The sequence below is a fragment of the Saccopteryx bilineata genome, chromosome 4, assembly GCF_036850765.1.
Source record: "Saccopteryx bilineata isolate mSacBil1 chromosome 4, mSacBil1_pri_phased_curated, whole genome shotgun sequence".
NCBI classification, from domain to species: Eukaryota; Metazoa; Chordata; class Mammalia; order Chiroptera; family Emballonuridae; genus Saccopteryx; species Saccopteryx bilineata.
In genome coordinates, this window is record NC_089493.1 from 55,864,413 (window position 1) to 55,888,277 (window position 23,865).

At 44.5% G+C, this 23,865-nt stretch overlaps 1 pseudogene; it reads right to left on the bottom strand.

The window, feature by feature from the left end:
• Positions 1-8,163: 8,163 nt before the first annotated feature.
• On the bottom strand, positions 8,164-9,429 carry LOC136333891 (short transmembrane mitochondrial protein 1-like; annotated as a pseudogene).
• Between the last annotated feature and the right edge of the window lie 14,436 nt (positions 9,430-23,865).

The window sequence follows — 23,865 nt, forward strand, 5'->3', positions numbered from 1 at the left end:
CTGGGAATTGAACCCAGTATATTCACATGCCAGGCCAATGCTCTACCAGGCCTGGCATGTGAGCCAACAAGCCAGGGCCCACCACTGCTTTAATGGTTCTCCTTTGTCAATTAAAAAACAAGCAACTTGCCACAGGAAGTTGACCCAGATAGTGGAGAGAGTGTGGACTGTGCGATGGAACAAACCCAGGCCTGACTCTCATTTTGTCACCAACTCAGTGTGTGATGCTAAGCAAATGACTTTACTCCTCTAAGCTTCAGTTTCCTCTTCTGTTAAAATGGGTCTAATAACACCCACCTCAAAAGACTATTGTCAGAATAAAATGAAAACCTATATCAAAGGTACCTAGCCCAATGCCTATACATAATAGGCCTGCACTAAAAGCAGGCTTCCTTTCTTCCTTACCTCTCCCCTACTCCCCAATCTGTTCAGGTGGTGAAGCAGAGAGTTCTGTGGTTGAAAGCAACAGAGGTTGACTGGGGCCAGATACCAGCCTTGAAAAGGACAGGAATCATGAGAAGGTTGGAACTCAGTCATTTGGGATGCTGGAATTGGAATAGTCACCAGCCTCCCATGAGTGAGTCCTCTAAACAAGATTATCAAAAGAAAGAATTGGATTGGCCAAGCTTGGGTCAGACACCCATCCTTGGCCCTGGGACACTGAGAGGGACAGTTACCCCAGGACATGTGGAATCAGGAAGAAGCAGTTCCCCAAAGGAAAGCAGAGAGAAGAGATGCTAACTGGGAAAAATAGCAGGTATTTGACCCTACAGATGGAATTTCCTACACAGATGAAGAACACAATAGAATGTTCTTTGAGTCTGAAGCAGAGACGGGACTCCAACATTGGAAAGACCAAAGGAAAGCCAGGGCTTAAATTTGCTATCACCTCAAATCCCAAGTCATGGGTGGAGTGGGACAAGAGCAAAGCAACTGAAAGATCACTGTGTATAGAGTCAGGAAGTTTAGGTTCAAATCCCAGCTCTTGCCCTGGCCGATTGGCTAAGTGGTAGAGTGTCAGCCCACTTTGTGGAAGTCCTGGGTTCGATTCCCAGGCAGGGCACACAGGAGAAGCACCCATCTACTTCTCTACCCCTCCCCCCTCACTTCTCTCTCTTTCCTCCTCTTGCAGCCATAGCTCAATTGGAGTGAGTTGGCCCTGGGTGCTGAGGATGGCTCTGTGGCCTCCACCTCAGGCGCTAAGAAGAGCTTGATTGCTGAGCAATGAAGCAACACTGCAGATAGGCAGAGCATCACCCCCTAGTGGGCTTCTCAGGTGGATCCTGATGGGAGGGGGCATGCAGGAGTCTTTCTCTGCTCCCCTCCTTTCACTGAATAAAGAAAAATTTTAAAAACCCCAGCTCTCGGCCCTGGCTGGTTGGCTCAGCGGTAGAGCGTCAGCCTGGCGTGCGGGGGACCCGGGTTCGATTCCCGGCCAGGGCACATAGGAGAAGCGCCCATTTGCTTCTCCACCCCTCCCCTCCTTCCTCTCTGTCTCTCTCTTCCCCTCCCGCAGCCAAGGCTCCATTGGAGCAAAGATGGCCTGGGCGCTGGGGATGGCTCCTTGGCCTCTGCCCCAGGCGCTAGAGTGGCTCTGGTCGCGACAGAGCGATGCCCCGGAGGGGCAGAGCATCGCCCCCTGGTGGGCAGAGCGTCGCCCCTGGTGGGCGTGCCGGGTAGATCCCGGTCGGGCGCATGCGGGAGTCTGTCTGACTGTCTCTCCCCGTTTCCAGCTTCAGAAGGATACAAAAAAAAAAAAAAAAATCCCAGCTCTCCTACTTACTCAACGAGTATCAGGTGGGTCACTTTACCTCTTTGGACCTCCCTTTCCTGTAAAATAGGGCTGATGATCCTCCTAGGAATGAGGCTTAAATGAAAAAGTGCTTTTGAAACCATAACCTGTGCTACGGACATAGTGGTGAGGGCTTACTATTTCTAAAAACTCTGAGTCTGAAACCCAAAACTTGACCTGCGTTTGCAGTGTCTTCGGTTACATCATGACTGGTGACTTTGCTTGCTGAGAATGCAGTCACCTGGAATACTCACTTTCAGTCTTGGCTATTTGGGAAAATATTTGATAGAGGTTCAAGGTGACTCAGTGGTGAATCACAGTGTTCTATTGGAATCATTAGAGCCCAGGCTGCCCTTGTGAGTCAGTAAAGGAAGAGGGAGCAGGAATAATCAGTCCAGCTGGAAAAGTTTCCCTTCCTTCTGCCTCAAAGTCTTGGTCTTATTATAGCAGTGGTTCTCTACCTTTTGGAGGGCCTGGCCTCCTTTAGCAGTCTAGTAAAGCTTATAGCTCCTTCTTAAAATATTTCTTTTAAATATGTAAACTAAAATATAGAGGATTATAAAGGCAATCAATTATACTGAGATATGGTTATAAAAATATCTTTTAGACTGACCTGTGGTGATGTAATAGATAAAGCAGCAACCTGGAACACTGTGTTTGCCGGTTCAAAATCCTGGGCTTGTGGTCCTGTCTGGTTGGTTCTGCATCGGCCCACCATGTGGAAGTCCTGAGTTCGATTCCCAGTCAGGGCACACAGGAGAAGTGACCATCTACTTCTCCACCCCTCCCCTTCCTTCTTCTCTCTCTCTCTCTCTCTCTCTCTCTCTTTCTTCCTTTCCAGCAGCCATGGCTCAATTGGTTTGAGCAAACTGGCCCCAGTGCTGAGAATGGCTCCATGGCCTCAGCCTCAGGTACTAAAATAGCTTGGTTGCCAAGCAACAGAGCAGTGGCCCAAGATGAGCAGAGCACTCCCCCAGGGGCTTGCTGGGTGGATCCTGGTTGGGGCGCATGTGAGAGTCTGTCGTTCTGCCTTCCCACCTCTCACATAATTTAAATAAATAAATAATTAAAATGAATAATATAATCAATGTGTTCCCTCATTGACACCATCAATAACAACAAAAGCTAGCAGTGGGCATAAAACTGCTAGAATTTTGAAGTGATGATGAGTATAAATCATAATTTGAGATACCTGCAAGGAATTGTAATGTGATAAGAAAATATCAATAATTTCTATTAGTAGTGAAGTTACAGATACTGCTAACGCTACTGAGGCTTATTGCCTGCATTCACAAACAAAGGAAAAGCTAGATTTCAGTTAAACATTAGTGATAAGGTGACCAATTGTCCTCCTTTAGGGAGGACAGTCCTTCTTTTGTAAGTTCCATCCTCCCTCGAAAAGTGTCCTTCTACATGTCCTTCTTTTTGATATTGGAAGACTAATCTGTAAATGTCTGTATTCGATCGATGCAGAGTTGATCCATTGCGTGTAATGTGATGTATTTGTATTTGACATAACAATTTGTCAAGGGTCAGTACAGTGCGGCCAGACGCAATTATGGGACACATGCGCTCCACATGGGAGACCTTGAGAGAGCATGCTGTATACCGAGCGAGCATGCAAATGTCTTTGTGTACTTCTTACTGAAACATTGACTTGGCACATATGATATTGTAGACTCACGATTATTTCTTTCTCAATGAATATTCAATCATAGGTAAGCACAATTTGTGTTTTATTAGTTCATTATCTATTTAATAATTTCCAAATATGTATAATTTTATTTACAAGTATTTTCCCAAAATTCAAGTTTTAAAGTGGAAATCTAACCTCAAACCATATCTATTAATAATGCAGTTTGAAAAAATAGTTGCATGAAACATGTTTTTTTAATTATGAAATGATAAATATACCCGAATATCACCCAAATTAGTGGCTTTATTTGATATTTAGTTTTACTAAAGGAGTACTTTTTTCTTATAATTATTATTAAAAATTAATAGGCATGGGCCTGACCTGTTGTGGCGCAGTGGATAAAGCGTCAACCTGGAATGCTGAGGTCGCTGGTTCAAAGCCCTGGGCTTGCCTGGTCAAGGCACATATGGGAGTTGATGCTTCCTGCTTCTCCTCCTGTTCTCTCTCTATCTCTCCCCCCCCTTCTCTCTCCCCTCTCTCTCTAATAAAAATGAATAAATAAAATCTAAAAAAGTAAAAATGAATAGGCATGTAAGCATAATTATAATATAAAATATTACAAATGTTTTTATTATGCATTTATTATATTATAATGTATTATTGTTGCAATGAATAAAATGTTTCTTTTATTTATGATATTGTTTTTTTCAATTTATTTTTTTCTTCAATTTATTTTTGTCTTCCTTTGCATTGTAAAAAAGTTGGTCACCTTAGTGATAATAAAGATGTAATTTTTTTAATCCCATTCAAATGGGTCCTTGATTACCACCACAGATCCAATTAAAGAATGCCTGGGCTTTCAAAAGAGACATATATAAGATGCTGACGAGTCAGAGACCAGTCCCTCACATGCCAGCAGGTTGTGGCCATGGGCCTTGTTCGCATTCAGAGTGTACGGTGGGGCTGGGGCCTGCTCTTCCTGGGGGCTTTTCTTTTCCACCTCTTCAAGGTCTCACCACATCCCCAAGAGCCTGGGCTTCAAAGACCTTCAGGGATGTGAAAGGCCTTAACAAGTCTTGAGCTGACCACAAGTAAGACCCAAACCCTAGTTGCCAGCCAAGGACTCTGACCGCTGTTGAGTATCACATGCTAATTCAACCCAAAGGGTATGGGCATGAGATGCCGAGGAGAAGCCTTTTTCTTAAAATTATTCTTTTAATTATTTTTTTATTTGAAAGACTTTTTCTCATTACAAAAGTCAGAATACTCAATAAAAATTTGTAAAGCAGAAAAATAAACATAAAATTCCTCCAAGTTCTCATTATGACTCTACTAAGATCTAAACACGAGTAATATTTTAGAATATGTTCTTTACTTTTTCAATGCAAATATACATGCACATTTAAAAAAATTTTTATTGACTTGAGAGAGAGAGAGAGAGAGAGAGAGAGAGAGAAACATCAGTCCATTCGTGCATGTGCCCTGACCAGGAATCGAATCCACAACCTTTGTGTCTCGGGACAACACTCTTTTTTTTTTTTTTTTTTTCTGAAGCTGGAAATGGGGAGAGACAGTCAGACAGACTCCCGCATGCGCCCGACCGGGATCCACCCGGCACACCCACCAGGGGGCGACGCTCTGCCCACCAGGGGGCGATGCTCTGCCCCTTCGGGGCGGCAGAGCGATAGCGCCTGGGGTAGAGGCCAAGGAGCCATCCCCAGCGCCCGGGCCATCTTTGCTCCAATGGAGCCTTGGCTGTGAGAGGGGAAGAGAGAGACAGAGAGGAAGGAGGGGAGGGGTGGAGAAGCAAATGGGCGCTTCTCCTATGTGCCCTGGCCGGGAATCGAACCCGGGTCCCCTGCACGCCAGGCCGACGCTCTGCCGCTGAGCCAACCGGCCAGGCCCTGGGACAACACTCTTAACCAACTGAGCCGGTCAGCCAGGGCGCACATGCACATTTTCTATATGAATGAGCTCATACTAAAAAATGTTTTATCTTTTTTTATTCAGTAATACACAAGTTTTCCCATGTCAACCAGTATACTTTGCTGACAACTTTTTTGGGGGGGCTAAGATCTACTATTTATTGGATAAATTTGCAAAAAGCACTATGCGTCACATAGATCTTCTCAGTTTCTCATGGAAGCCCTATGAGATAGGTATTGTGGCCAGATCTCACAGAGAATAGAACCATTTCAGAAAAATAAGCTGTTTGCCCACAATCACTCAGCTCAGAAGAAACCAAATCTATTATAATCTGTCTCACACAACAGGATGAACTGATGGATAAAAGTTATCTTCATGTATGAAAGACCGTGTTTTCAAAGAGAAGTAGGATCACTTCATTTTATAATCACATGTCGTATCAATGTCATCACTGTAGGAAAACAAGTGTTTCTAAATAATCTTCAGTTTACCGATTCTGCTAAGATAGCCTCAGAAATGGCATTATCAGTGAAGCTGCCCAACAAGCCTTCTAAAACAAAACATACAGTGAAATGTGTCTTTACCTGTATTTAGTGCAAATTACAGTTTTAAGAAGTTAGTTTATGGCTACACCCTGCATAGATACATATAATAACATTAGGTTCAAGATTATCACTGTAACAGTAAAAGACAGGAAACAATCTAACTATTCATCAGTAATAGAGTAAATAAATTATGGTCTATTCATTCAGTATAATCTTACTTAGCCAAAAAAGGAAAGAAATGTGTTGTTCCTTACTTACTGATATGGAATGAAAATCTCCATAAAGTTATAAAGTGAAGAGGTACAAATATACAGTGACAGAAAATGATTTGGCTTTGGGTGATGGACACACAATACAACAGTTCAAATGTTATGGAGATGTTCACCTAAAACATATGTATACTTATTGATAAATGTTACCCCATTAAATTTAATTTCTAAAAAAAAAAGAATAAGGCCTGACCTGTGGTGGCGCAGTGGATAAAGCGTCGACCTGGAAATGCTGAGGTCTCCGGTTCGAAACCCTGGGCTTGCCTGGTCAAGACACATATAGGAGTTGATGCTTCCAGCTCCTCCCCACCTTCTCTCTCTGTCTCTCTCTCCTCTCTCTCTCCCTTTCTTTCTCCTCTCTAAAATGAATAAAATTAAAAAAAAATTTTTTTTTAAAGAATAAAAAGTTATAATGTAAATACTTTTTTAATGTAAAAAGGCATAAAATATCCTTTATAGATAACTTGTCACTTATCCATCAATAATGTCAAGTGAACCTATAATCTCTTAAAATAAGTATGATTCTTTTGAAGGAAAAGAGCCAGATCAAATACATCATTATGGAAAAGCACGCATACTAGACTATAAAGCAGGGGTCCCCAAACTACAGCCCACGGGCCTCATGTGGCCCCCTGAGGCCATTTATCCGGCCCCCGCCGCACTTCCAGAAGGGGCACCTCTTTCATTGGTGGTCAGTGATAGGAGCATAGTTCCCATTGAAATACTGGTCAGTTTGTTGATTTAAATTTACTTGTTCTTTGTTTTAAATATTGTATTTGTTCCCATTTTGTTTTTTTACTTTAAAATAAGATATGTGCAGTGTGCGTAGGGATTTGTTCATAGTTTATTTTATAGTCCGGCCCTCCAACAGTCTGAGGGACAGTGAACTGGCCCTCTGTGTAAAAAGTTTGGGGACCCCTGCTATAAAGTCTACTGAGGACAAAAGCCATTGCTTCACATATTCTTTAATACCCAAGTTCTTGATAGGGTTCTCAGAATAGTTTCTCAGTTGATGTGTAGCAGGAATCGAAGGAGGACAAAGGCACCCAGACAACTTGATGAAGGAAGTAGGATTTTAATAGCCAGTAGAGCAGCATGACCCCAAAAGAGGCAACAAAACACAAGCTCCCTGAAGTTAGACTTTTTACATCTTACACACCTTTACAGCTTTAACTTTCACGTGACAAATGCCTGATTTCTATCACTTCTTTCTTTGCAGGCCTAGGTGACTTTCGTTTCTCCAGGAGGGAAGGGAGTAAGAGAGGAGGCTGGAGGGTCTGTCTTTGACTTATTCTCTCTGGAGCTGCGAGTTCATTTTAAGGAACTGATAACAGCTGTGGACCTTGCTTGTTATCAGTGTCTGCCCTTGCTTCCTCAGTCCTGAACACTGAGGTCACAGGCTGAAGATTAAGACCCCAGACATTGCAGGCCCCCTTCTTCTGCATACTTCTAGTTTTTCCTATCTCAATGAGTAGCAAATTGATTTATTGGTTAAATTAGCAACAAGGGAATTATTTATGTCAGTTATACTAAGAAAAATATAATATAAATAGATAATTCACCAGAAACTGGCTTCTAGATTTTAATTTTAATGGCCTCTAAACATGTTAGTAGCAAATGTTTAAACACCCATTATAATTGCTAAACTGTGAAATCAGCATTATTTATATCTGATCAACTATACAAAACGTAGATCTTTCTTTTGAAAAAGGTAGAAATCCCAAAGAATGAGGGAGAAACTATTAAGTAAAGGTTGTTTTTACTAATCTAGCACCATAATTTCAGTTTTAGGGCCTCCCAAGAAGCTGGAAGGAGTAAGGGAAGAGGTGAGGATGTCGGAAAAGGATAGTTCTTAACTTGTGGCCCCATATAGGATCAAAATAAATGCGGGTCTAGCAAGGCTGAGACTGGAGATTAAGACAAAGTCCCGATGTTAAAGGAGGCCCTCGAGAAGAGTAGACCCAGATTTTCCTGGAGTCACTATTAAAGTTGTCCTCATGAGCTAGGAGGATTCTTCTTGGCGTCCAAGTCTTTTTAATTTCTTCAAGTTTTGTGACCAGTTCGGTATATCATAATTCCGAGCCAGATACATTGTAACCAGGTTGCCAAATGTAAATCCAAGCTTGAATTGGAGAGGGTGCAAAGGGTGGTGGCAGCTCTTTGCACCATTTGTATTCTGCCTACCACTGACAGCTTTTTATTTACTGATTTTGTTTTTTGTTTTTTGTGGGGTTTTTTAGATAGAGATGAAGGGCCAGGGATGAGGAGCAGGAAGCATCAACTATCCCTATGTGTCTTGACTGGGCAAGCCCAGGATTTTGAATCCATGACCTCAGCATTCCAGGTCGATGCTTTATCCACTGCACCACCACAGGTCATGCAATTTTTAATGCACATTGTTTGGAAGGTACCACAATATATATCATATTCTATTCAACATTTACTGTGCTTCCAGTTTTTCATTATTATAAGTGGCACTGCTGTGAATATTCTTATATATATCTTGGATTTATTTTTTGATTACTCCCTAGGATATATTCCTCAATAGAATTTTTTTTCTTCTTTTTTTTTTTTGAACCAGAGAGAGAGAGAGAGGAAGGGAGAAAGAGATTTGTTGTTCACTCATTCATGCATCACTGGTTGATTCTTACATGTTCCCTGACCAGGGATCAAACTCACAATCTTGGCATATCAAGACAATACTCCAACCAACTAAGGTTCCGGGCCAGCGGTGCTCAAAAGAATTTCTTAGTCAAAGCAAAGAAAGAATTTTGCAATAAACTGCCAAGTTGTTCTCATAACATTATTCAAACTTAAACTCCCATCCAGGATATCTGTGTGTCATTTCTGAACATCTATGCCCACCCTGAGCATTTAAAAAGCTTTTCATCTTAGCTGATATGAGAGTTTAAAAAATAGTATCTCACCTTAATTTTAATTGTTTTGCTTACTAGTGAGGTTGAGTATATATATTCATGTTTACTGATAATTTTTTACTTCTTTTTATTTTTGTGACAGAGACAGAGAGGAGGACAGACAGGAAGGGAGAGAGATGAGAAGCATCAATTCTTTGTTGCGGCACCTTAGTTGTTCATTGATTGCTTCCTCATATGTGCCTTGACCTGGGGGGGGGGGCTACAGCAGACCGAGTGACCCCTGCTCAAGCCAGAGACCTTGGGCTCAAGCTGGTGAGCCCTGCTCAAACCAGATGAGCCCATGCTCAAGCCCGCAACCTTGGGGTTTACGAACCTGGGTCCGCATCCCAGTCTGACGCTCTATCCACTGCGCGACCACCTGGTCAGGTGGTAATTTGTTAGTTCTTTTGTGAATTGCTTTTTTTTGTTTTTTGGGTTTTTTTTTTACAGAGACAGAGTGAGAGTCAGAGAGAGGGATAGATAGGGACAGACAGACAGGAACAGAGAGAGATGAGAAGCATCAATCATTAGCTTTTCATTGGGACACCTTAGTTGTTCATTGATTACTTTCTCATATGTGCCTTGACCGTGGGGCTACAGCATACTGAGTAACCCCTTGCTCGAGCCAGCGACCTTGGGTCCAAGCTGGTGAGCTTTGCTCAAACCAGATGAGCCCGCGCTCAAGCTGGCGACCTTGGGGTCTCGAACCTGGGTCCTCCACATTCCAGTCTGACGCTCTATCCACTGTGCCACTGCCTGGTCAGGCTGTCTATCATCTTCTTGAATATTCATCTTCTATTTGGTTTGAAAAGCTTTCTCAGTAAAAAAAAAAAAAGAGAGAGAGAGAGAGAAAATCTCCTTAGCTGTTATAGGTACTGAAAGTATTTTTTTCTCATTTTTTATTTGTCTTTTAGTTTTGTTTATGGTGCATTTTTTCCTAGCATAAATAGTTTGAGATTTTATGTAGTCAGATCTATTGATCTGTAAGGTACAGGCAGTCCTGCCCACTTTGCCTTGATGCCTGACAAGTTTGCAATTATACAATATGAACTTCTCATATTTTTTCCCAGTACCATTTGGGAATTTCTCTGCCTTCTCTGAGTAGGAAATGTTCCTTGAACTACAGGGTAAGGCCCAGACTATAGTTCTGTGTGTTCATCCCTGGGGCATAGTCAGGTGAAGAACCCTCTCCTTACCCTGCCTTGGGTCACCAACCTGAAGTTCAAACCCCACTTAGTGAAGATAATCTGCTGCTGATGTCAATGTTGAGGTCAGCCCATGTTCAGAGCATATCCTCCCACAGGTCACTCTGTAGCAAGAATGGTCAAGGCCAGTCCTAGATAACCCACTTGGAGCCCTGCTCAGCTTCAGAACTAGCCAGGTCACTCAGAACTCAGCCTGAGGCTCTCAGTGCATTGGGGCTACTCTCTGGATTTGCCCCAGAGCCAGATATAATATAGGCAGCCTCGCTTTGCTTGAGGTCCTGCGAGGAAGAAAGGCAGGCAGGCAGGCAAGCAAACAAGCCTAATGACTAAGTGTCTATTGCATGCCAGGTATCTTCACTCATGTGTCTCTGTTCATGGTCTCAACACCCTTGGACTTGTTACTTCCCCACTTTTGGGATGAGAAAACTGAGACTCAGAGATATATTGATAGATTATTGGCCTCAATTCACTCAGCTACCAAGCAGAAAACCTGAGTTTGAACCTACTTTCTGTTTGAATCTCCCAGATAGGTACCTCCTCACCCTAAGGCCTTAGGGCTTAAGGTTTCTCCTTAACTTCTGGGAAAATGCATAGGGGGAAACTCATTCATACTAGGGTGCAAATGACTGATATAGGTTAACAATATCCTCTTTCCCAGGAGATTCCAACATATGGACCCAAGTATAACCTTTCTCTGTCTCACATACCAGTCATGGGCTGCGATGATGTTGGGCCTCAGAAGGTTGGTTTAATTGAATTATTTCTTTAGGTAATTGCCCCTAAAGCTGAGGCTTTGCCCTCTAAGTGTCACTGGAAAGTTCTAAAGAGCCAGCTTCCCTACCCTCTTTTGTTGGTTGGCCCCATGCCAGACAAGGATCAAAACAAGTATGTGGCAGCTCTAGGGCTTAGTCTGTCCCGCCTGTCCCCAGATGGTATGTGGCCTCTGCACAGGTTCCTTGAAGAGCAGGAGAAGAGCTGATGGTAGGGGTGAGAGTGGGGGGGTGGGGAGACTCGTTGCCAGCTGTGTTGTGAGGAGCATGACTTCAAGGGGCTCGATTTCCCAGGGTCAGGCCAGGTGGTAATTGAGTGGTATGGGAATGGAAGCCAGGGAGTCCTGCAAAAGCACAGTGGAGCTCCCAGGGGCTGTTTCAGTGGAAATTGTCCCTCTTGAAGCCTTCAGGCCTGAGGAGGGAGGGAGAGCTTGGGCTTTGGATTTCCACAGACTGAATTTTGGCTCTGCCATTTATCACTAAGTGCTTTGGAGGAAGTGACTTAATCATTCTGAGCCTCTGCCTCCTCATCATAAAAGGGAAACACTACCTGAACAACAGGCTGTTGTAAGGACCAAAAAAGGCAATAAATTGAGAGTCTAGCAACTCAGGTGGCAACTTCCATAACTGGCAATGTCTGCCTAGAGCTCTGTGTTGAGTGAGTTGGTTAGAAAGAGTGCTGGGATCAACCAGCAGTGTCTGCACTGGGTGCAATGGGGAGGTGGAGACACAGGTGTGACCTGCTAGCCATCTCTGGCCTGGCGCTGAGTGACAAATAACTAGGAACTTCCTTGCCCCCCTACTCAGCCTCCAGCCACAAACCCATTGAGCCTGTAAGGGTCTGAGTGAGTGTAGCATCTCGAAGGATCCTGGACTCCTACGCAGCAAAACCTCACTTCCTCCTGTTTCTGTCTCAGGAGGCACATCACTAAGAACCTGGGATGGCTGACGGAGAACTCACTTTAGATGAGGGAATATATCTAAATGTGTAATTTTGGAGGAAAAAATCTATACTAAGCAAATGACTGCAAGCCTGCATACTGAAATATGAACAATGGCATTGTATATACCTTATGCCCCAATAAAAATGTATGCATACATTATGTATATACATACTATATATGCAGAACTTCATTTCCTTTTTATACATTAATGTATTTTCCAATGAACATCTCATTTATAATGAGAAACAGGTTCTATTGAACAATACATTCTTTTTCTTTAAAGTACTGCAACCTACATTGGCAGGTGGATCAAATACAGATTGAGCAGCTCAAATATCTTCCAACCTCTCCTTACTCATTTTGGTCCTATAAAACTCTTAAGTTCTTTTGAGAATCCCCCCAAAACCCAACTCAGTTTATCTCCCTTCAACTCTATACCCGTTTTCTGAAGCCATGCACCCCTGCTCTGTGGCAGGAGGTGGGAGATTGCACTAAAGAGAGGGGCATCTCCATTCGCAAGTGGTTGGGGAAATATAAGAAGGAAAGAAATGCCTTTCAGTGGTGGCACTTAGAGATGAAAGAATTATGTACAGGAGAGAAAGAGGTTAAAGGAGACATTTTAGCTGGGATGTGGGTGTCCCCCCCCCCAGCCATCACTTAGGTCTCCCCAACTGTACTCTCAGGTTTTGCTGAGGCTCAGCATCCCCAGGGGTGCTGTGAGGACCTATGGCCCCTCAGGGGCAGCTCTCCAAGGAGGACTTCTCTTCCCTGCTGACTCTAAGGGCAGATCTGTTGTGATCTGGGTCCCTGGAGCAGGTGTTTTGGAGAGCAGCCACTAGCCCAGGCTTCCTTTGGAATATTCCCCTCAGCTTTCCTGGGGCCTGGCAGGAGTGCTAAGCCCAGGGAGCCCATCCCTGACCATGGAGAGCTGCTTCTGGCCCAGAGAGAAAGCGAACCTGCTGTCCTCGGTCCTCGGGAGAAGCAGCTGTGGTGACTTAAATCCTGAGGGAAGGACGGTGTGCCTGGCAGTTCCCCTGGGCACTCAACCTTCAGCTGTCCTCAATGCCAGAGGTTAGGGCACTACCTGCTCCCTGCGACCAATGAGATCAGAGAAGCAGGACCAGGGCATGGAGTTCAGAGACCTGGGCTCTAGTCCTATCTCTGCCACTAATTCTCTGAGCAAACTTGGCAGTACTTGTGATCAGACACTGTGAGAGAATTGGTAAATTTTTTTTAAAAAAGTATTTTCTCTGTTTTACAGATGAGGAAACTGAGACCTGGTAAAGCTCCATAAATTACACAAAGTCACACAACTGGAATTTCAAATTTTCAATTCAGTTTTCTCTAACTTCAAAGCACTCTCCCTGTATACCCTCTGTCTTTAGATTTCCCATATCTTCCTCACTCTATATTGAGTCTGTATTTAAAAGGAAGAGGCAGGAAAAAATTCCTTCAGCTAAAAATCCCGAGCGATGCCCCTCACCCACCCAGGAGCTTACTGGCATTGTCATCAGAAACACTGGGCTCAGGGTTTTCTCCACCATGTTTGAGCTTGAACCAAGTCTTCTGGTTACCGAGGGTTGGGTCCAGAGTGTCTGCATCTGGTAGTCTCAGACACTTGCCTCCAGTCCACCCAGTGTTTTTTCTTCCTTTTCCTTCCTTCCTTCCTTCCTTCCTTCCTTCCTTCCTTCCTTCCTTCCTTCCTTCCTTCCTTCCTTCTTTCCTTTTTTCTTCCTTCCTTCCTTCTTTCTTTCTTTCCCGCCTTCTGTACTTCTTTCTGCCTGTCCTTCCTTCTGACTCTTACTTCCTTTCTTCTCTTTTCACCAGCTAAGACTAGAATATCAACTTCAGAAGGAAACTACAGGCCCTGGCTAGTTTGCTCAGTGGATAGAGCATCAGCTCAGCGTATGGATATTCCAAGTTTGATTCTCAGTCAGGGCACACAGGAGAAGTAACCATCTGCTTCTCTCCCCCTCCCTCTCCCCCTTCTCTCCCTCTACCCCTCTTGCATTTGAGCATTGACCCCAGGGGCTGAGGATAGCTGGGTCAGTCTGTGCTAAAGATAGCTTGGTTGATTCCCAGCATCAGCCCAGATGAGGGGGTAGGGATTGCCAGGTGGATCCTGGTCAGGGCGTATGTGGGAGTCTCTCGCACTATCTCCTCTCCTCTCACTTGGAAAAAAGGGAAAAAGAAAAAGAAAACTACAAACACAGAGCTTTCTCCAGAGAAAATCCTGATCACAGGAGAAGCTGTGACTGGGACCTACTTTCTACAAACTTTGAGGAAATCTGTAGGGTCTGCCTTTCTCTGGAGCTCCACATATTCAGGCTCCTTTTCCCCTGATGCCCTGGAGAGTGAAGATCAACGTGCCCTGTCTCCTCCGCTTGTCCGGAGGACATTGCCCTCCAGGATTCTGAGGGTGAGCAACCCTGGAGTTCCACAACCCTTTCCCACTCACTGTTTCATCATTCTCACAACAGACTTGGAGCACAAATGGTTTCATGACCATTTGACAGAGGAGAAAACTGAAGCTATAGCCCTAGTAGGAGGTAGGCTTTCTACCTCTGAGTCCTGGCCCTAGGCTAAGGTGAATGACTGTGGCTTCTGGTCCGGTCATTCTGTGCTCCTTTCTCCATCTGTCATGGTTTTCTAGCTGAAGCTATTGGAGTCTGGAATGCAGTCTCTCTTCCTGGATTTCCCGGGTTTGTGCCAGCAGCTCCTAGGCTGGCTCTTCTATGGGAATTGGAGCTGCCCTCTACTCTGTTCCTGCTGACAAGAACACCCGAGAGCTTTGTTTCTCCCCCAGATGAAATTGGAAACCAGTTGGCCCGCTGAGGGCTTCATCAGAAATACTTCCCGACCACCTGCCCTTGCCTGGCTCTCTCCAAGGAGGAAAGGACAATCCCCCAGGAGGCCTCGATAGGAGGTTGGCAGCGATGCTTTGTCACAGCTCTTGGGATCATGTGAATCAGGGGAACCTAACACTCGTGTTCTCCTTCCAGATAAGATAAAGGTTTCGTTTTGTTCTTGTTGGGGAAAGATCTGACCTTGCCAGATGCCAAAAATGCTAATGAGGCCCCAAGAGAGAATCTGCCCGGTACAAAGAGCACTGAACTTGGAGTCACACAGGGCTCTGCTGATTCCCAGAAGTGTGACTTTGGGCAAATCAGGATGCCTCTGGAGCCTGCCTTGGAGGGTTGGTGGGAGGACAATGAGGCAATCCTGAAATGCTAAGGCCTTAAAAAGATGTTCATGCTATACCGGTTTGAAAAAACAGGTTACAAAAAGATGTGAACAGTATGCCCCCATACAAAATATAGAAAAATAGCTGAAAGCTATATACATCACAATGCTATTAGTGTTTATTCTTGGTGATGGGATCATTGATGTCATATTTCTCCTTTCTATTTATCCCTATTTTCTTTTTATATGCTATATATTTATCAGCTATTGCCACAGTAATGCTGTATAAGAGACTAGCCCCAAACAAAGTGGCTTATATACAAGGATTTATTCGCAAACTTATATATTTGTGGGTCAACTGCAATTTGACTGATCTAGGTTGGGTATACTCTCAGGCTGCAGGTCTATTAGGCCTGCTTCCTCACTGCATTCAGGCTCAGGTCTGTTCCATGTGCCTTCATTTTGGTACTTTGGCTGAAGGGATAACAGTTATCTAGGACTTGCTTCTCCTTCCAGATCACCAGAGCCCTAGACACAAGTCAAACTGTATAAGCACATGTAAAGTCTCTGCTTATGTTATCTCAATAGCTTTTCATTGGCTAAAGCAAGTCACATGGCCAAATCCAACATCAGTGGGGGAGGGAAGTAAATGCAACCACACTAGGAATGGGAAGGGAGTGAATATATGCAGAATAATAACACAAATTTATTACTTTTATAATAAAATTAGTATACTGTGCTTTGTTTTCTCCACTATATGCATTCATATTATCCACTAGAATCCAATAGGGCTCTCCAAGAATAAGACAGAGAAGCCATTTTATAACCTTGTTAGAGAATAAAACAAATGTTAAAGGAATAGGCTCTCTCTTCCTTCATCTGATCTGTTCCTTTAAAATAACCAAACACCATCATTTCTAGCACCTGCAATCCCACAAAGGAAAGTGGAAAACCAACACAGGCTCATGGGCAATTATAGCCAAAGGCCAGACCTTTGCTAGTTCCCATCCAGATCTATCTCAATCTGCTTCCTCTTGACTTCCTTTCTTTTGACTTTTCTCAGTTCATTCATCCATTTATTCAACATATATGCTACTATATGGCACTCTTTTAGCCAGGGAGCCATATTGGTGAACATGGCAAGTCATGAACAAAGAAATCTCTTTAGGGTTTATATTCTAGTGGGGAGATGGGGAGGGTATTGGGTGTGGGGGGAAATCATAGTGATCTTGATAATACCAAGTAGTGTGAAGGCTAAGAAGTAACTAAAGGCCCTGGCCGGTTGGCTCAGCGGTAGAGCGTCGGCCTAGCGTGCGGAGGACCCGGGTTCGATTCCCAGCCAGGGCACACAGGAGAAGCGCCCATTTGCTTCTCCACCCCTCTGCCGCGCTTTCCTCTCTGTCTCTCTCTTCCCCTCCCGTAACCAAGGCTCCATTGGAGCAAAGATGGCCCGGGCGCTGGGGATGGCTCTGTGGCCTCTGCCTCAGGCGCTAGAGTGGCTCTGGTCGCAACATGGCGACGCCCAGGATGGGCAGAGCATCGTCCCCTGGTGGGCAGAGCATCGCCCCATGGTGGGCGTGCCGGGTGGATCCCGGTCGGGCGCATGCGGGAGTCTGTCTGACTGTATCTCCCTGTTTCCAGCTTCAGAAAAATGCAAAAAAAAAAAAAAGAAGTAACTAAAATAGGATAGTGCACCAGAGAGCAATTGGGTAGGGGTGGCTGCATTGGATGGTGAAGTCAGGAAGGTTTCCCTGAGAAAGTGTTGTTGAACTTATTGGAAAGTGCCTCTTGAGACCTGACATTTGTATCTGGGCTCTCCAGGCCTTGACTCTGAGTCCCACTCAAGAGCTTAGCTTCTTGAATCAGCTCCCCACTTTGGCCTGCCTTGGGGAGCTCTCCTGTCCTAGTTGTCTTTCAGAACCCAACCCAGTTTCCCACTGGGTTGGCAGGTGCCTCAATCAGCTTAGCTAATCCCAACAAAGAGGAGACCCAGAAAACTTTATTAGATCAAGCTGATCATTTATTGCATTCCTATTGTGTACCAAACTAGCAGGCATTTATTGAGCACCTTATGTAAACGAAACCAACAGGCATTTATTGAGCATCTAATGGATGCCATATCAATGGTCATTTATTGAATGTGTTGTAAGTATCCATGCCAACCAGTATTTATTTACTGTGTGCCTGGAATTGAGGAGAACACAATGGTTCTAACTATTGCCCTTTAAGAACTTGTGATTGGCCTGACCAGGCGGTGGCGCAGTGGATAGAGCCTCGGACTGGGATGCCGAGGATCCAGGTTCAAGACCCCGAGGTCGCCAGCTTGAGCGCGTTCTCATCTGGTTTGAGCAAAAGCTCACCAGCTTGGACCCAAGGTCGCTGGCTCCAGCAAGGGGTTACTCGGTCTGCTGAAGGCCCACGGTCAAGGCACATATGAGAAAGCAATCAATGAACAACTAAGGTGTCACAATGCGCAACAAAAAACTAATGATTGATGCTTCTCATCTCTCTCCGTTCCTGTCTGTCTGTCCCTGTCTATCCCTCTCTCTGACTTTCTCTCTGTCTCTGAAAAAAAAAAAGAAGAACTTGTAATTGAGTTGCAGAGGCAAATGTTACATGAACATAGCTTTAAAAGGTAGGATTTAATACAATAAGGCAATGTTGTCCAGAACAACCTCTAAGCCCTCTGAGAATCTAGAGATGGGTCTAGAGATCAGTGTGGAATAGGGAAGCCACAGAAGACTTCATGGAAGTGAAACCTGAGATGGACTTTAAAAGATAAGCAGGACTTTAAAAAGAAAGCTAGGGACCGAGGCAACACGGGCCTTGGGTGTATGCATTTTGAAACCCTAGGATATAATTCTGGGCATTTGTTACTAAGGCTTGGTGTCCTCTCCTTTCTGGTTTATCAACCTTCTTATAACATCCAGCTCTTCCATGACCCCTGTTTCTTCTAGGCCACAGCTGAATTCCTAAGCAGTCTATAGTAATTTGAGTGATCAAGGGCTGATGTCATGTGACTAAAGGCAAAATAGGCAGCTCTGCAAAAGGGTCTTCATGATACTTTCAGTAGATAAGGGCCTACAACCCATGAAGGTTGATGTCAGGACACCCAGGTACAGACTATATCTAGTTCAGGTGTCCTCCCACCTCCTAACCCAGCAGTCTTTAAAAACAAGCATGTTCATTTCCTTTTCTTCGAGCCTTGAGACAGCAGCCAGGGCTATTTAGAACTAGTTAGATTTGAGGGATGGGCTCCATAGTCTCTTATTATATTCTCTTACTAGTCTGACAGCTAACATTATAGTCTACTTTCCAGAAACAGGTTATGAGAAAATCTGAATTTATAAAACAACTTCATTAAGGATCATCTTTTTTTTTTCACACTAAAAATATTTACCCAGCACCCACTCTGTACAGCCTGGGGCTGTTGAAAATGGGAGCATAAGCCATAGATTCAGAATCCTTTTAGAAAAGGATGAATGTAAAATGTTGATTTAATTTGTGGAAAGAGTCTGTTTATACAGTGCTTCAGGGAACTCGTCCTTTCTTCTTTGTAGGGGCACCGGCACCATCTGTAGAATTACTTTAGATTTTGTTAATTTTGTGGTTACAAAAACTGTGCAAAGCTCCCTGTAGAAGGACTTGTTTAGACCCTGGGAAAAATAAGATCTGAAATTGAGAGGCAGGTGCAAAACAGTCTTGAAAATTCATTCTGAGAGGAAAATAAACCCGCACAGGTTTTCTTCTCCACTGGAGTCCTGGGGACAGGGAGAAGCAGCAGGTGGGCAGGCACACAAGGGAGCGAGTGCACTGCAGAAGGGAGGAGGGCTAAGGAGCTCTGTCACGTACATGGTTGAGGAAAACCAGGCAGTGAGGACTTGGGGTGATGAACACACACTGCGATACACAGATGATACATTATAGAACTGCACCAGAAACCTGTATGATTAACTAATATCACCCCAATAAATTCCATTTTAAAAAAAAGACTTATTATAAAGCTATAGTAGATAAGACTGTGTGGTATTGGTGAAAGAATAGACATGTAGGTCATTGAAACAGAATAGAAAGTCCTGAAATAAATCCACAGAGAAAAAAAAAATAATGGGCAGCCAGTTCCATATTTGTCCTGGACACTTGTGTCATGGCAGGTGGCACATGACGCAGAGGAGTGAGCATAGGTTGGCCTGAGCCCAGCCAGCCAGGCACTAGCTATGTGGTTGTGTGGCTATGCAGAGCCCCGGTCTCCCGAAAAGCTGACAACTGGACAGGTAGATATGCAAATGTTCATTAGGTAAATGCCTGTGTGCAAAAACCTGGGAGGCTGGGGGAGATATCAATACTTAAGGTGGTGTGGCCATGTTAAAAAGAGGGAAGGAAGGAAGGCTGCATGGGAGATTCAAGACTGCCTTGCAGTTCAAAACGTCAGCAAGGCTAAGGGGCGCTGTGAGCCAAAGCCTCCCTTTAGAGGCACCCCCTCTGACTTCCTGGTCTACTGTAGATTTGCTACAGGGAGCAGCCTGTGGGAAGCAATTGCAAGATAAATGTTGTTTAAAGCAGTATAAAGATTATAGACCCAATGATTCTAGACTCTATAATCTTCATACAACATCAGGGTGGTTAATTCTTTCATGGACAGGTACAAAATTTCTGGCAGACTGACAGCAGTCTGGGGACTGGCGGTTGAAAACCACAGGTTCACAAGATTAAATAAAACAGCATACATATTTAAAGGGTTTGAGGCCCTGGCTGTTTGGCTTTGTGGATAGAGCATTGACCAGCCATATGGACATCCCAGGTTTGATTCTTGGTCAGGGCATGCAGGAGAAGCAATCATCTGCTTTTCTCCCCCTCCCTCTTCTTCTCTCCTTTCTCTCATGCAGCCAGTGGCATTTGGTTAAAGTGACTGCCCTGGAAGCTGAGGATAGCTTGGTTGGTCAAGCGTCAACCTCAGGTGCTAAAAATAGCTCAGTTGATTCAATCATCATCCCCGGATGGGGGTTGCTGGGTGGATCCTGGTCTAGTCACATGCAGGAGTCTGTCTATCTCCCCTCCTGTCACTTAAAAATAAATATAAAATATACAATAAAAATAAAGGGTTTGAAGTCAAATCAAGTGCCCAATAAATGTTCAATAAACATAAATTCCTTTCATTCCTTTGTCCTACCCCATCTGAAGGCAAGTTCAGCATAGCAGCATGACCTCTGTCCCAGGCCTTCCATCAACCATCCTTCCTCCACTACCCCAGCCATACATGCAGGAAAGCAGGTGCACCCCAAGGCTAGAAGCTGGAGGCTGTGCTTCAGCAGCCTGGCCCTTGAGCCTTTATCACAGAAGACATGGTGCTACAGCCCATAATTAGGCCCTTGGGTGGGAAGGAAGGAGACTCCAAAAGGATTGATGTCATTCTTATTTAGGGGAATTCACAGAATAGTTGGAGGGATAAGTCACACCCCCTCAGTAACACCCTCAGGGAAGACTTCAGGAAAATTCTGCTTCCAGCTACTTTGGGTGGAGGTACAAATTGTCCACAGCCTCAGGGCTACTGGATATCTTCCCTCGAAGAGAGACCTGAGGCTGGCTGTGTCAGGCAGTCCTCAGCCCACACCTTGCCCACTTCTTGGACCTTACCCTCATACTCCTGCCATGCTGGTCTCTGTCTATTCCCCATTCTCTCTTCCATCAATCCAGGCCTTTGTGCCTCCTACAGTGCTCTTCCTTTCCCTCCCTTCTCCCCCAGTGAGCCCCTTCTTCCCAATCCAGCTCAGAGGTCTCCTCTTCTGGCCAACCGTCCCTCGCCCATTCTGCTTGCTACTGGCTCCAGTCCCCTAGGCATGTCTCTGTGCCTTGTTTTCTGCATTTGGAAAATGAAAGTAATGGTGACAGTGCAACCATAGCTAATAACAGTATGGTTAAATCAGATAATGATGAAAACAACTCATAAAGAACTGTATATGTGAGTGTTGCCATCAGTGACATGTATGCATCCAATAGATACTAGTCTGTGAGCATATAATGTATAGTGTACGGGTAGAAGCCCACAGTGTGGTGATATGGCAAAAGCACTGGACTCAGAGGTGGAAGACTTGCTCTGTCTCTGTTGTTGTGCTACATGGCCTAGCCCTCAGCCAACCCACTCTGGGCCTCAGTTTTCGCCTCTGTACATGTGTGTGACTTCTAAGGGCCCTCCTGGCTATGCTAGCTTGTCTCAGAGGCTCTGGGTCCTGGGCTCTGCCTGGCTCCCAGGCTGGACAGCTCCCGTGGTATTTCAGGAGGCAGCGGAGGCTCCTCTCAGCATCTGGACAGCAGCTCAGGCTGAGAGCATGGAAATCCCTGCTACTGTGAGGCCTGACTCCAAGGTGAGGTGTGGGAGAGTGGGGAGCTCCCTTCTGGAAGAGGAGGGTAGGCACCAGCAGCAGTAAAAAGTTCCAGAGTCTCAGAGGGAAGGCGGGAGGGGTCTGAGCAGATTCTAGCCACTTAGTGAAAGACCTCAGAGGCTGTGGCTTTGGGAATTTACCTACAATCTTTAGGGCCAAGATCACCAAAATCATTTAGGCCCTAATACTTTGATTGGTCCTAATCCAATGGCAAATGCTAATAATGATGGCAAACAAAGAGTGGTGGCCTGCATAAATTAAAGGTCTTCTACCTGCTCTGGAGGGAAACAAACAAACAAACATGTATTTGAGACTCCTGGTTAGGCACTTTTGGTTGAAGAAGGCCAATACAATAATGAACACAGCATGATGGAGAAAAGCCTGAACTTAGCGCAAGAGGACCTGGGTTCAAATCCCAGGTCCACCCTCTAGTGTTGAAAGCATGGGCAAGTTACCAAGTGCCCTGTCTTATTTATGGTGACAGTTGTCTTAGCATCTGCCTTGGCTCTGCCAGAGAATTGTTGCCAGAGTGAAGAGGTAGGTTCTTCAAAAAAATTAAACATATAATTACCATGTGATCCAGCAATTCCACTTCTAGGGATATACCCACAGGAATTGAAAGCAGAAACTCAAACAGGTATTTGTACACCCATATTTATAGCATCATTATTTACAATAGCCAAAAGGTAGAAGTAATCCAAATGTCCACCAAGAGATGAATGAATAAACAAAATGTTGTTTATAGATACAATGTAATAATATTCAGTCTAAAAAAAGAATGAAATTCTAGAGCAGGTCCTCTTTTTGGTTGCTTTGTTCAACATCCTTTCTTTATGTCATTGATGAGAAAAAAAATTGATTCCTGGCCAGGGACATTGTCTGTGTGGAGTCTGCACATTCTCCCTACGTCTGCCTGGGTTTCCTCCACATCTCAAAGATGTGCACATAGGAGGACTGGCATGCCTAAATTGTCCCAGTCTGAGTGAGGATGGGTGTGTGTGTAAGTGCACCTGGTGATGGAAGGGCATTCTGCCCAGGGTGGGTTCCCATCTTACACCTAGAGCTGCCTGGATAGGCTTTGGCCACCTGCAACCCCAAATTGGCATAAGCAGGTCTGAAAAAATTTATCTTACTTGTTTTTATTAACCTTTCTTAAATGTATATATAACTCATGTTTATTTCTTTTTTTCTCTCTTTTTTTAAAATTTATAATTTTATTTATTTATTTTTAATGGGGTGACATCAGTAAATCAAGATACATATATTCAAAGATAACATGTCCAGGTTATCTTGTCATTCAATTATGTTGCATACCCATCACCCAAAGTCAGATTGTCCTCTGTCACCTTCTATCTAGTTTTCTTTGTGCCCCTCCCCCTCCCCCCTCCCTCTCCCTCTCCCCCCTCCCCCCATAACCACCACACTCTTATCAATGTCTCTTGGTCTCACTTTTATGTCCCATCTATGTATGGAATAATGCAGTTCCTGGTTTTTTCTGATTTACTTATTTCACTCCGTATAATGTTATCAAGATCCCACCATTTTGCTATAAATGATCCGATGTCATCATTTCTTATGGCTGAGTAGTATTCCATAGTGTATATGTGCCATATTTATTTCAATGTTTAGTATTTAAAGTGTTTTTGGGTCTTTATTTAGAAGTTTGGTGATGTTCATGTGACTAAAGATATTATTCAGCCTATGGTAACATTGGTTTTTTGTTTGTTTGTTTGTTTGTTTTTTAATTTTTTTTAAGCTGGAAACAGGAGAGACAGTCAGACAGACTCCTGCATGTGCCCGACCGGGATCCACCCGGCATGCCCACCAGGGGCAAAGCTCTGCCCACCAGGGGGCGATGCTCTGCCCCTCCGGGGGGTCGCTCTGCCGAGACCAGAGCCACTCTAGCACCTGGGGCAGAGGCCAAGGAGCCATCCCCAGCGCCTGGGCCATCTTTGCTCCAATGGAGCCTTGGCTGCGGGAGGGGAAGAGAGAGACAGAGAGGAAGGAGGGGGGGGTGGAGAAGCAAATGGGCGCTTCTCCTATGTGCCCTGGCCGGGAATCGAACCCGGGTCCCCCACACGCCAGGCCGACGCTCTACCGCTGAGCCAACCGGCCAGGGCCAAACATTGGTTTTGCTATACGTTTTTTTTGTGTTTTGTTTTGTTTTTCCAAAAAAGTCGCAGTTTCCAAGAAGCTATCGAGGACATTAAGTTAGGACTTACTGTACATGCTGTAACACTGGTGAACCTTGAAAACATGCTAACTGAAATAAGCTAGACACAAAGGGATGACTGTTGCAT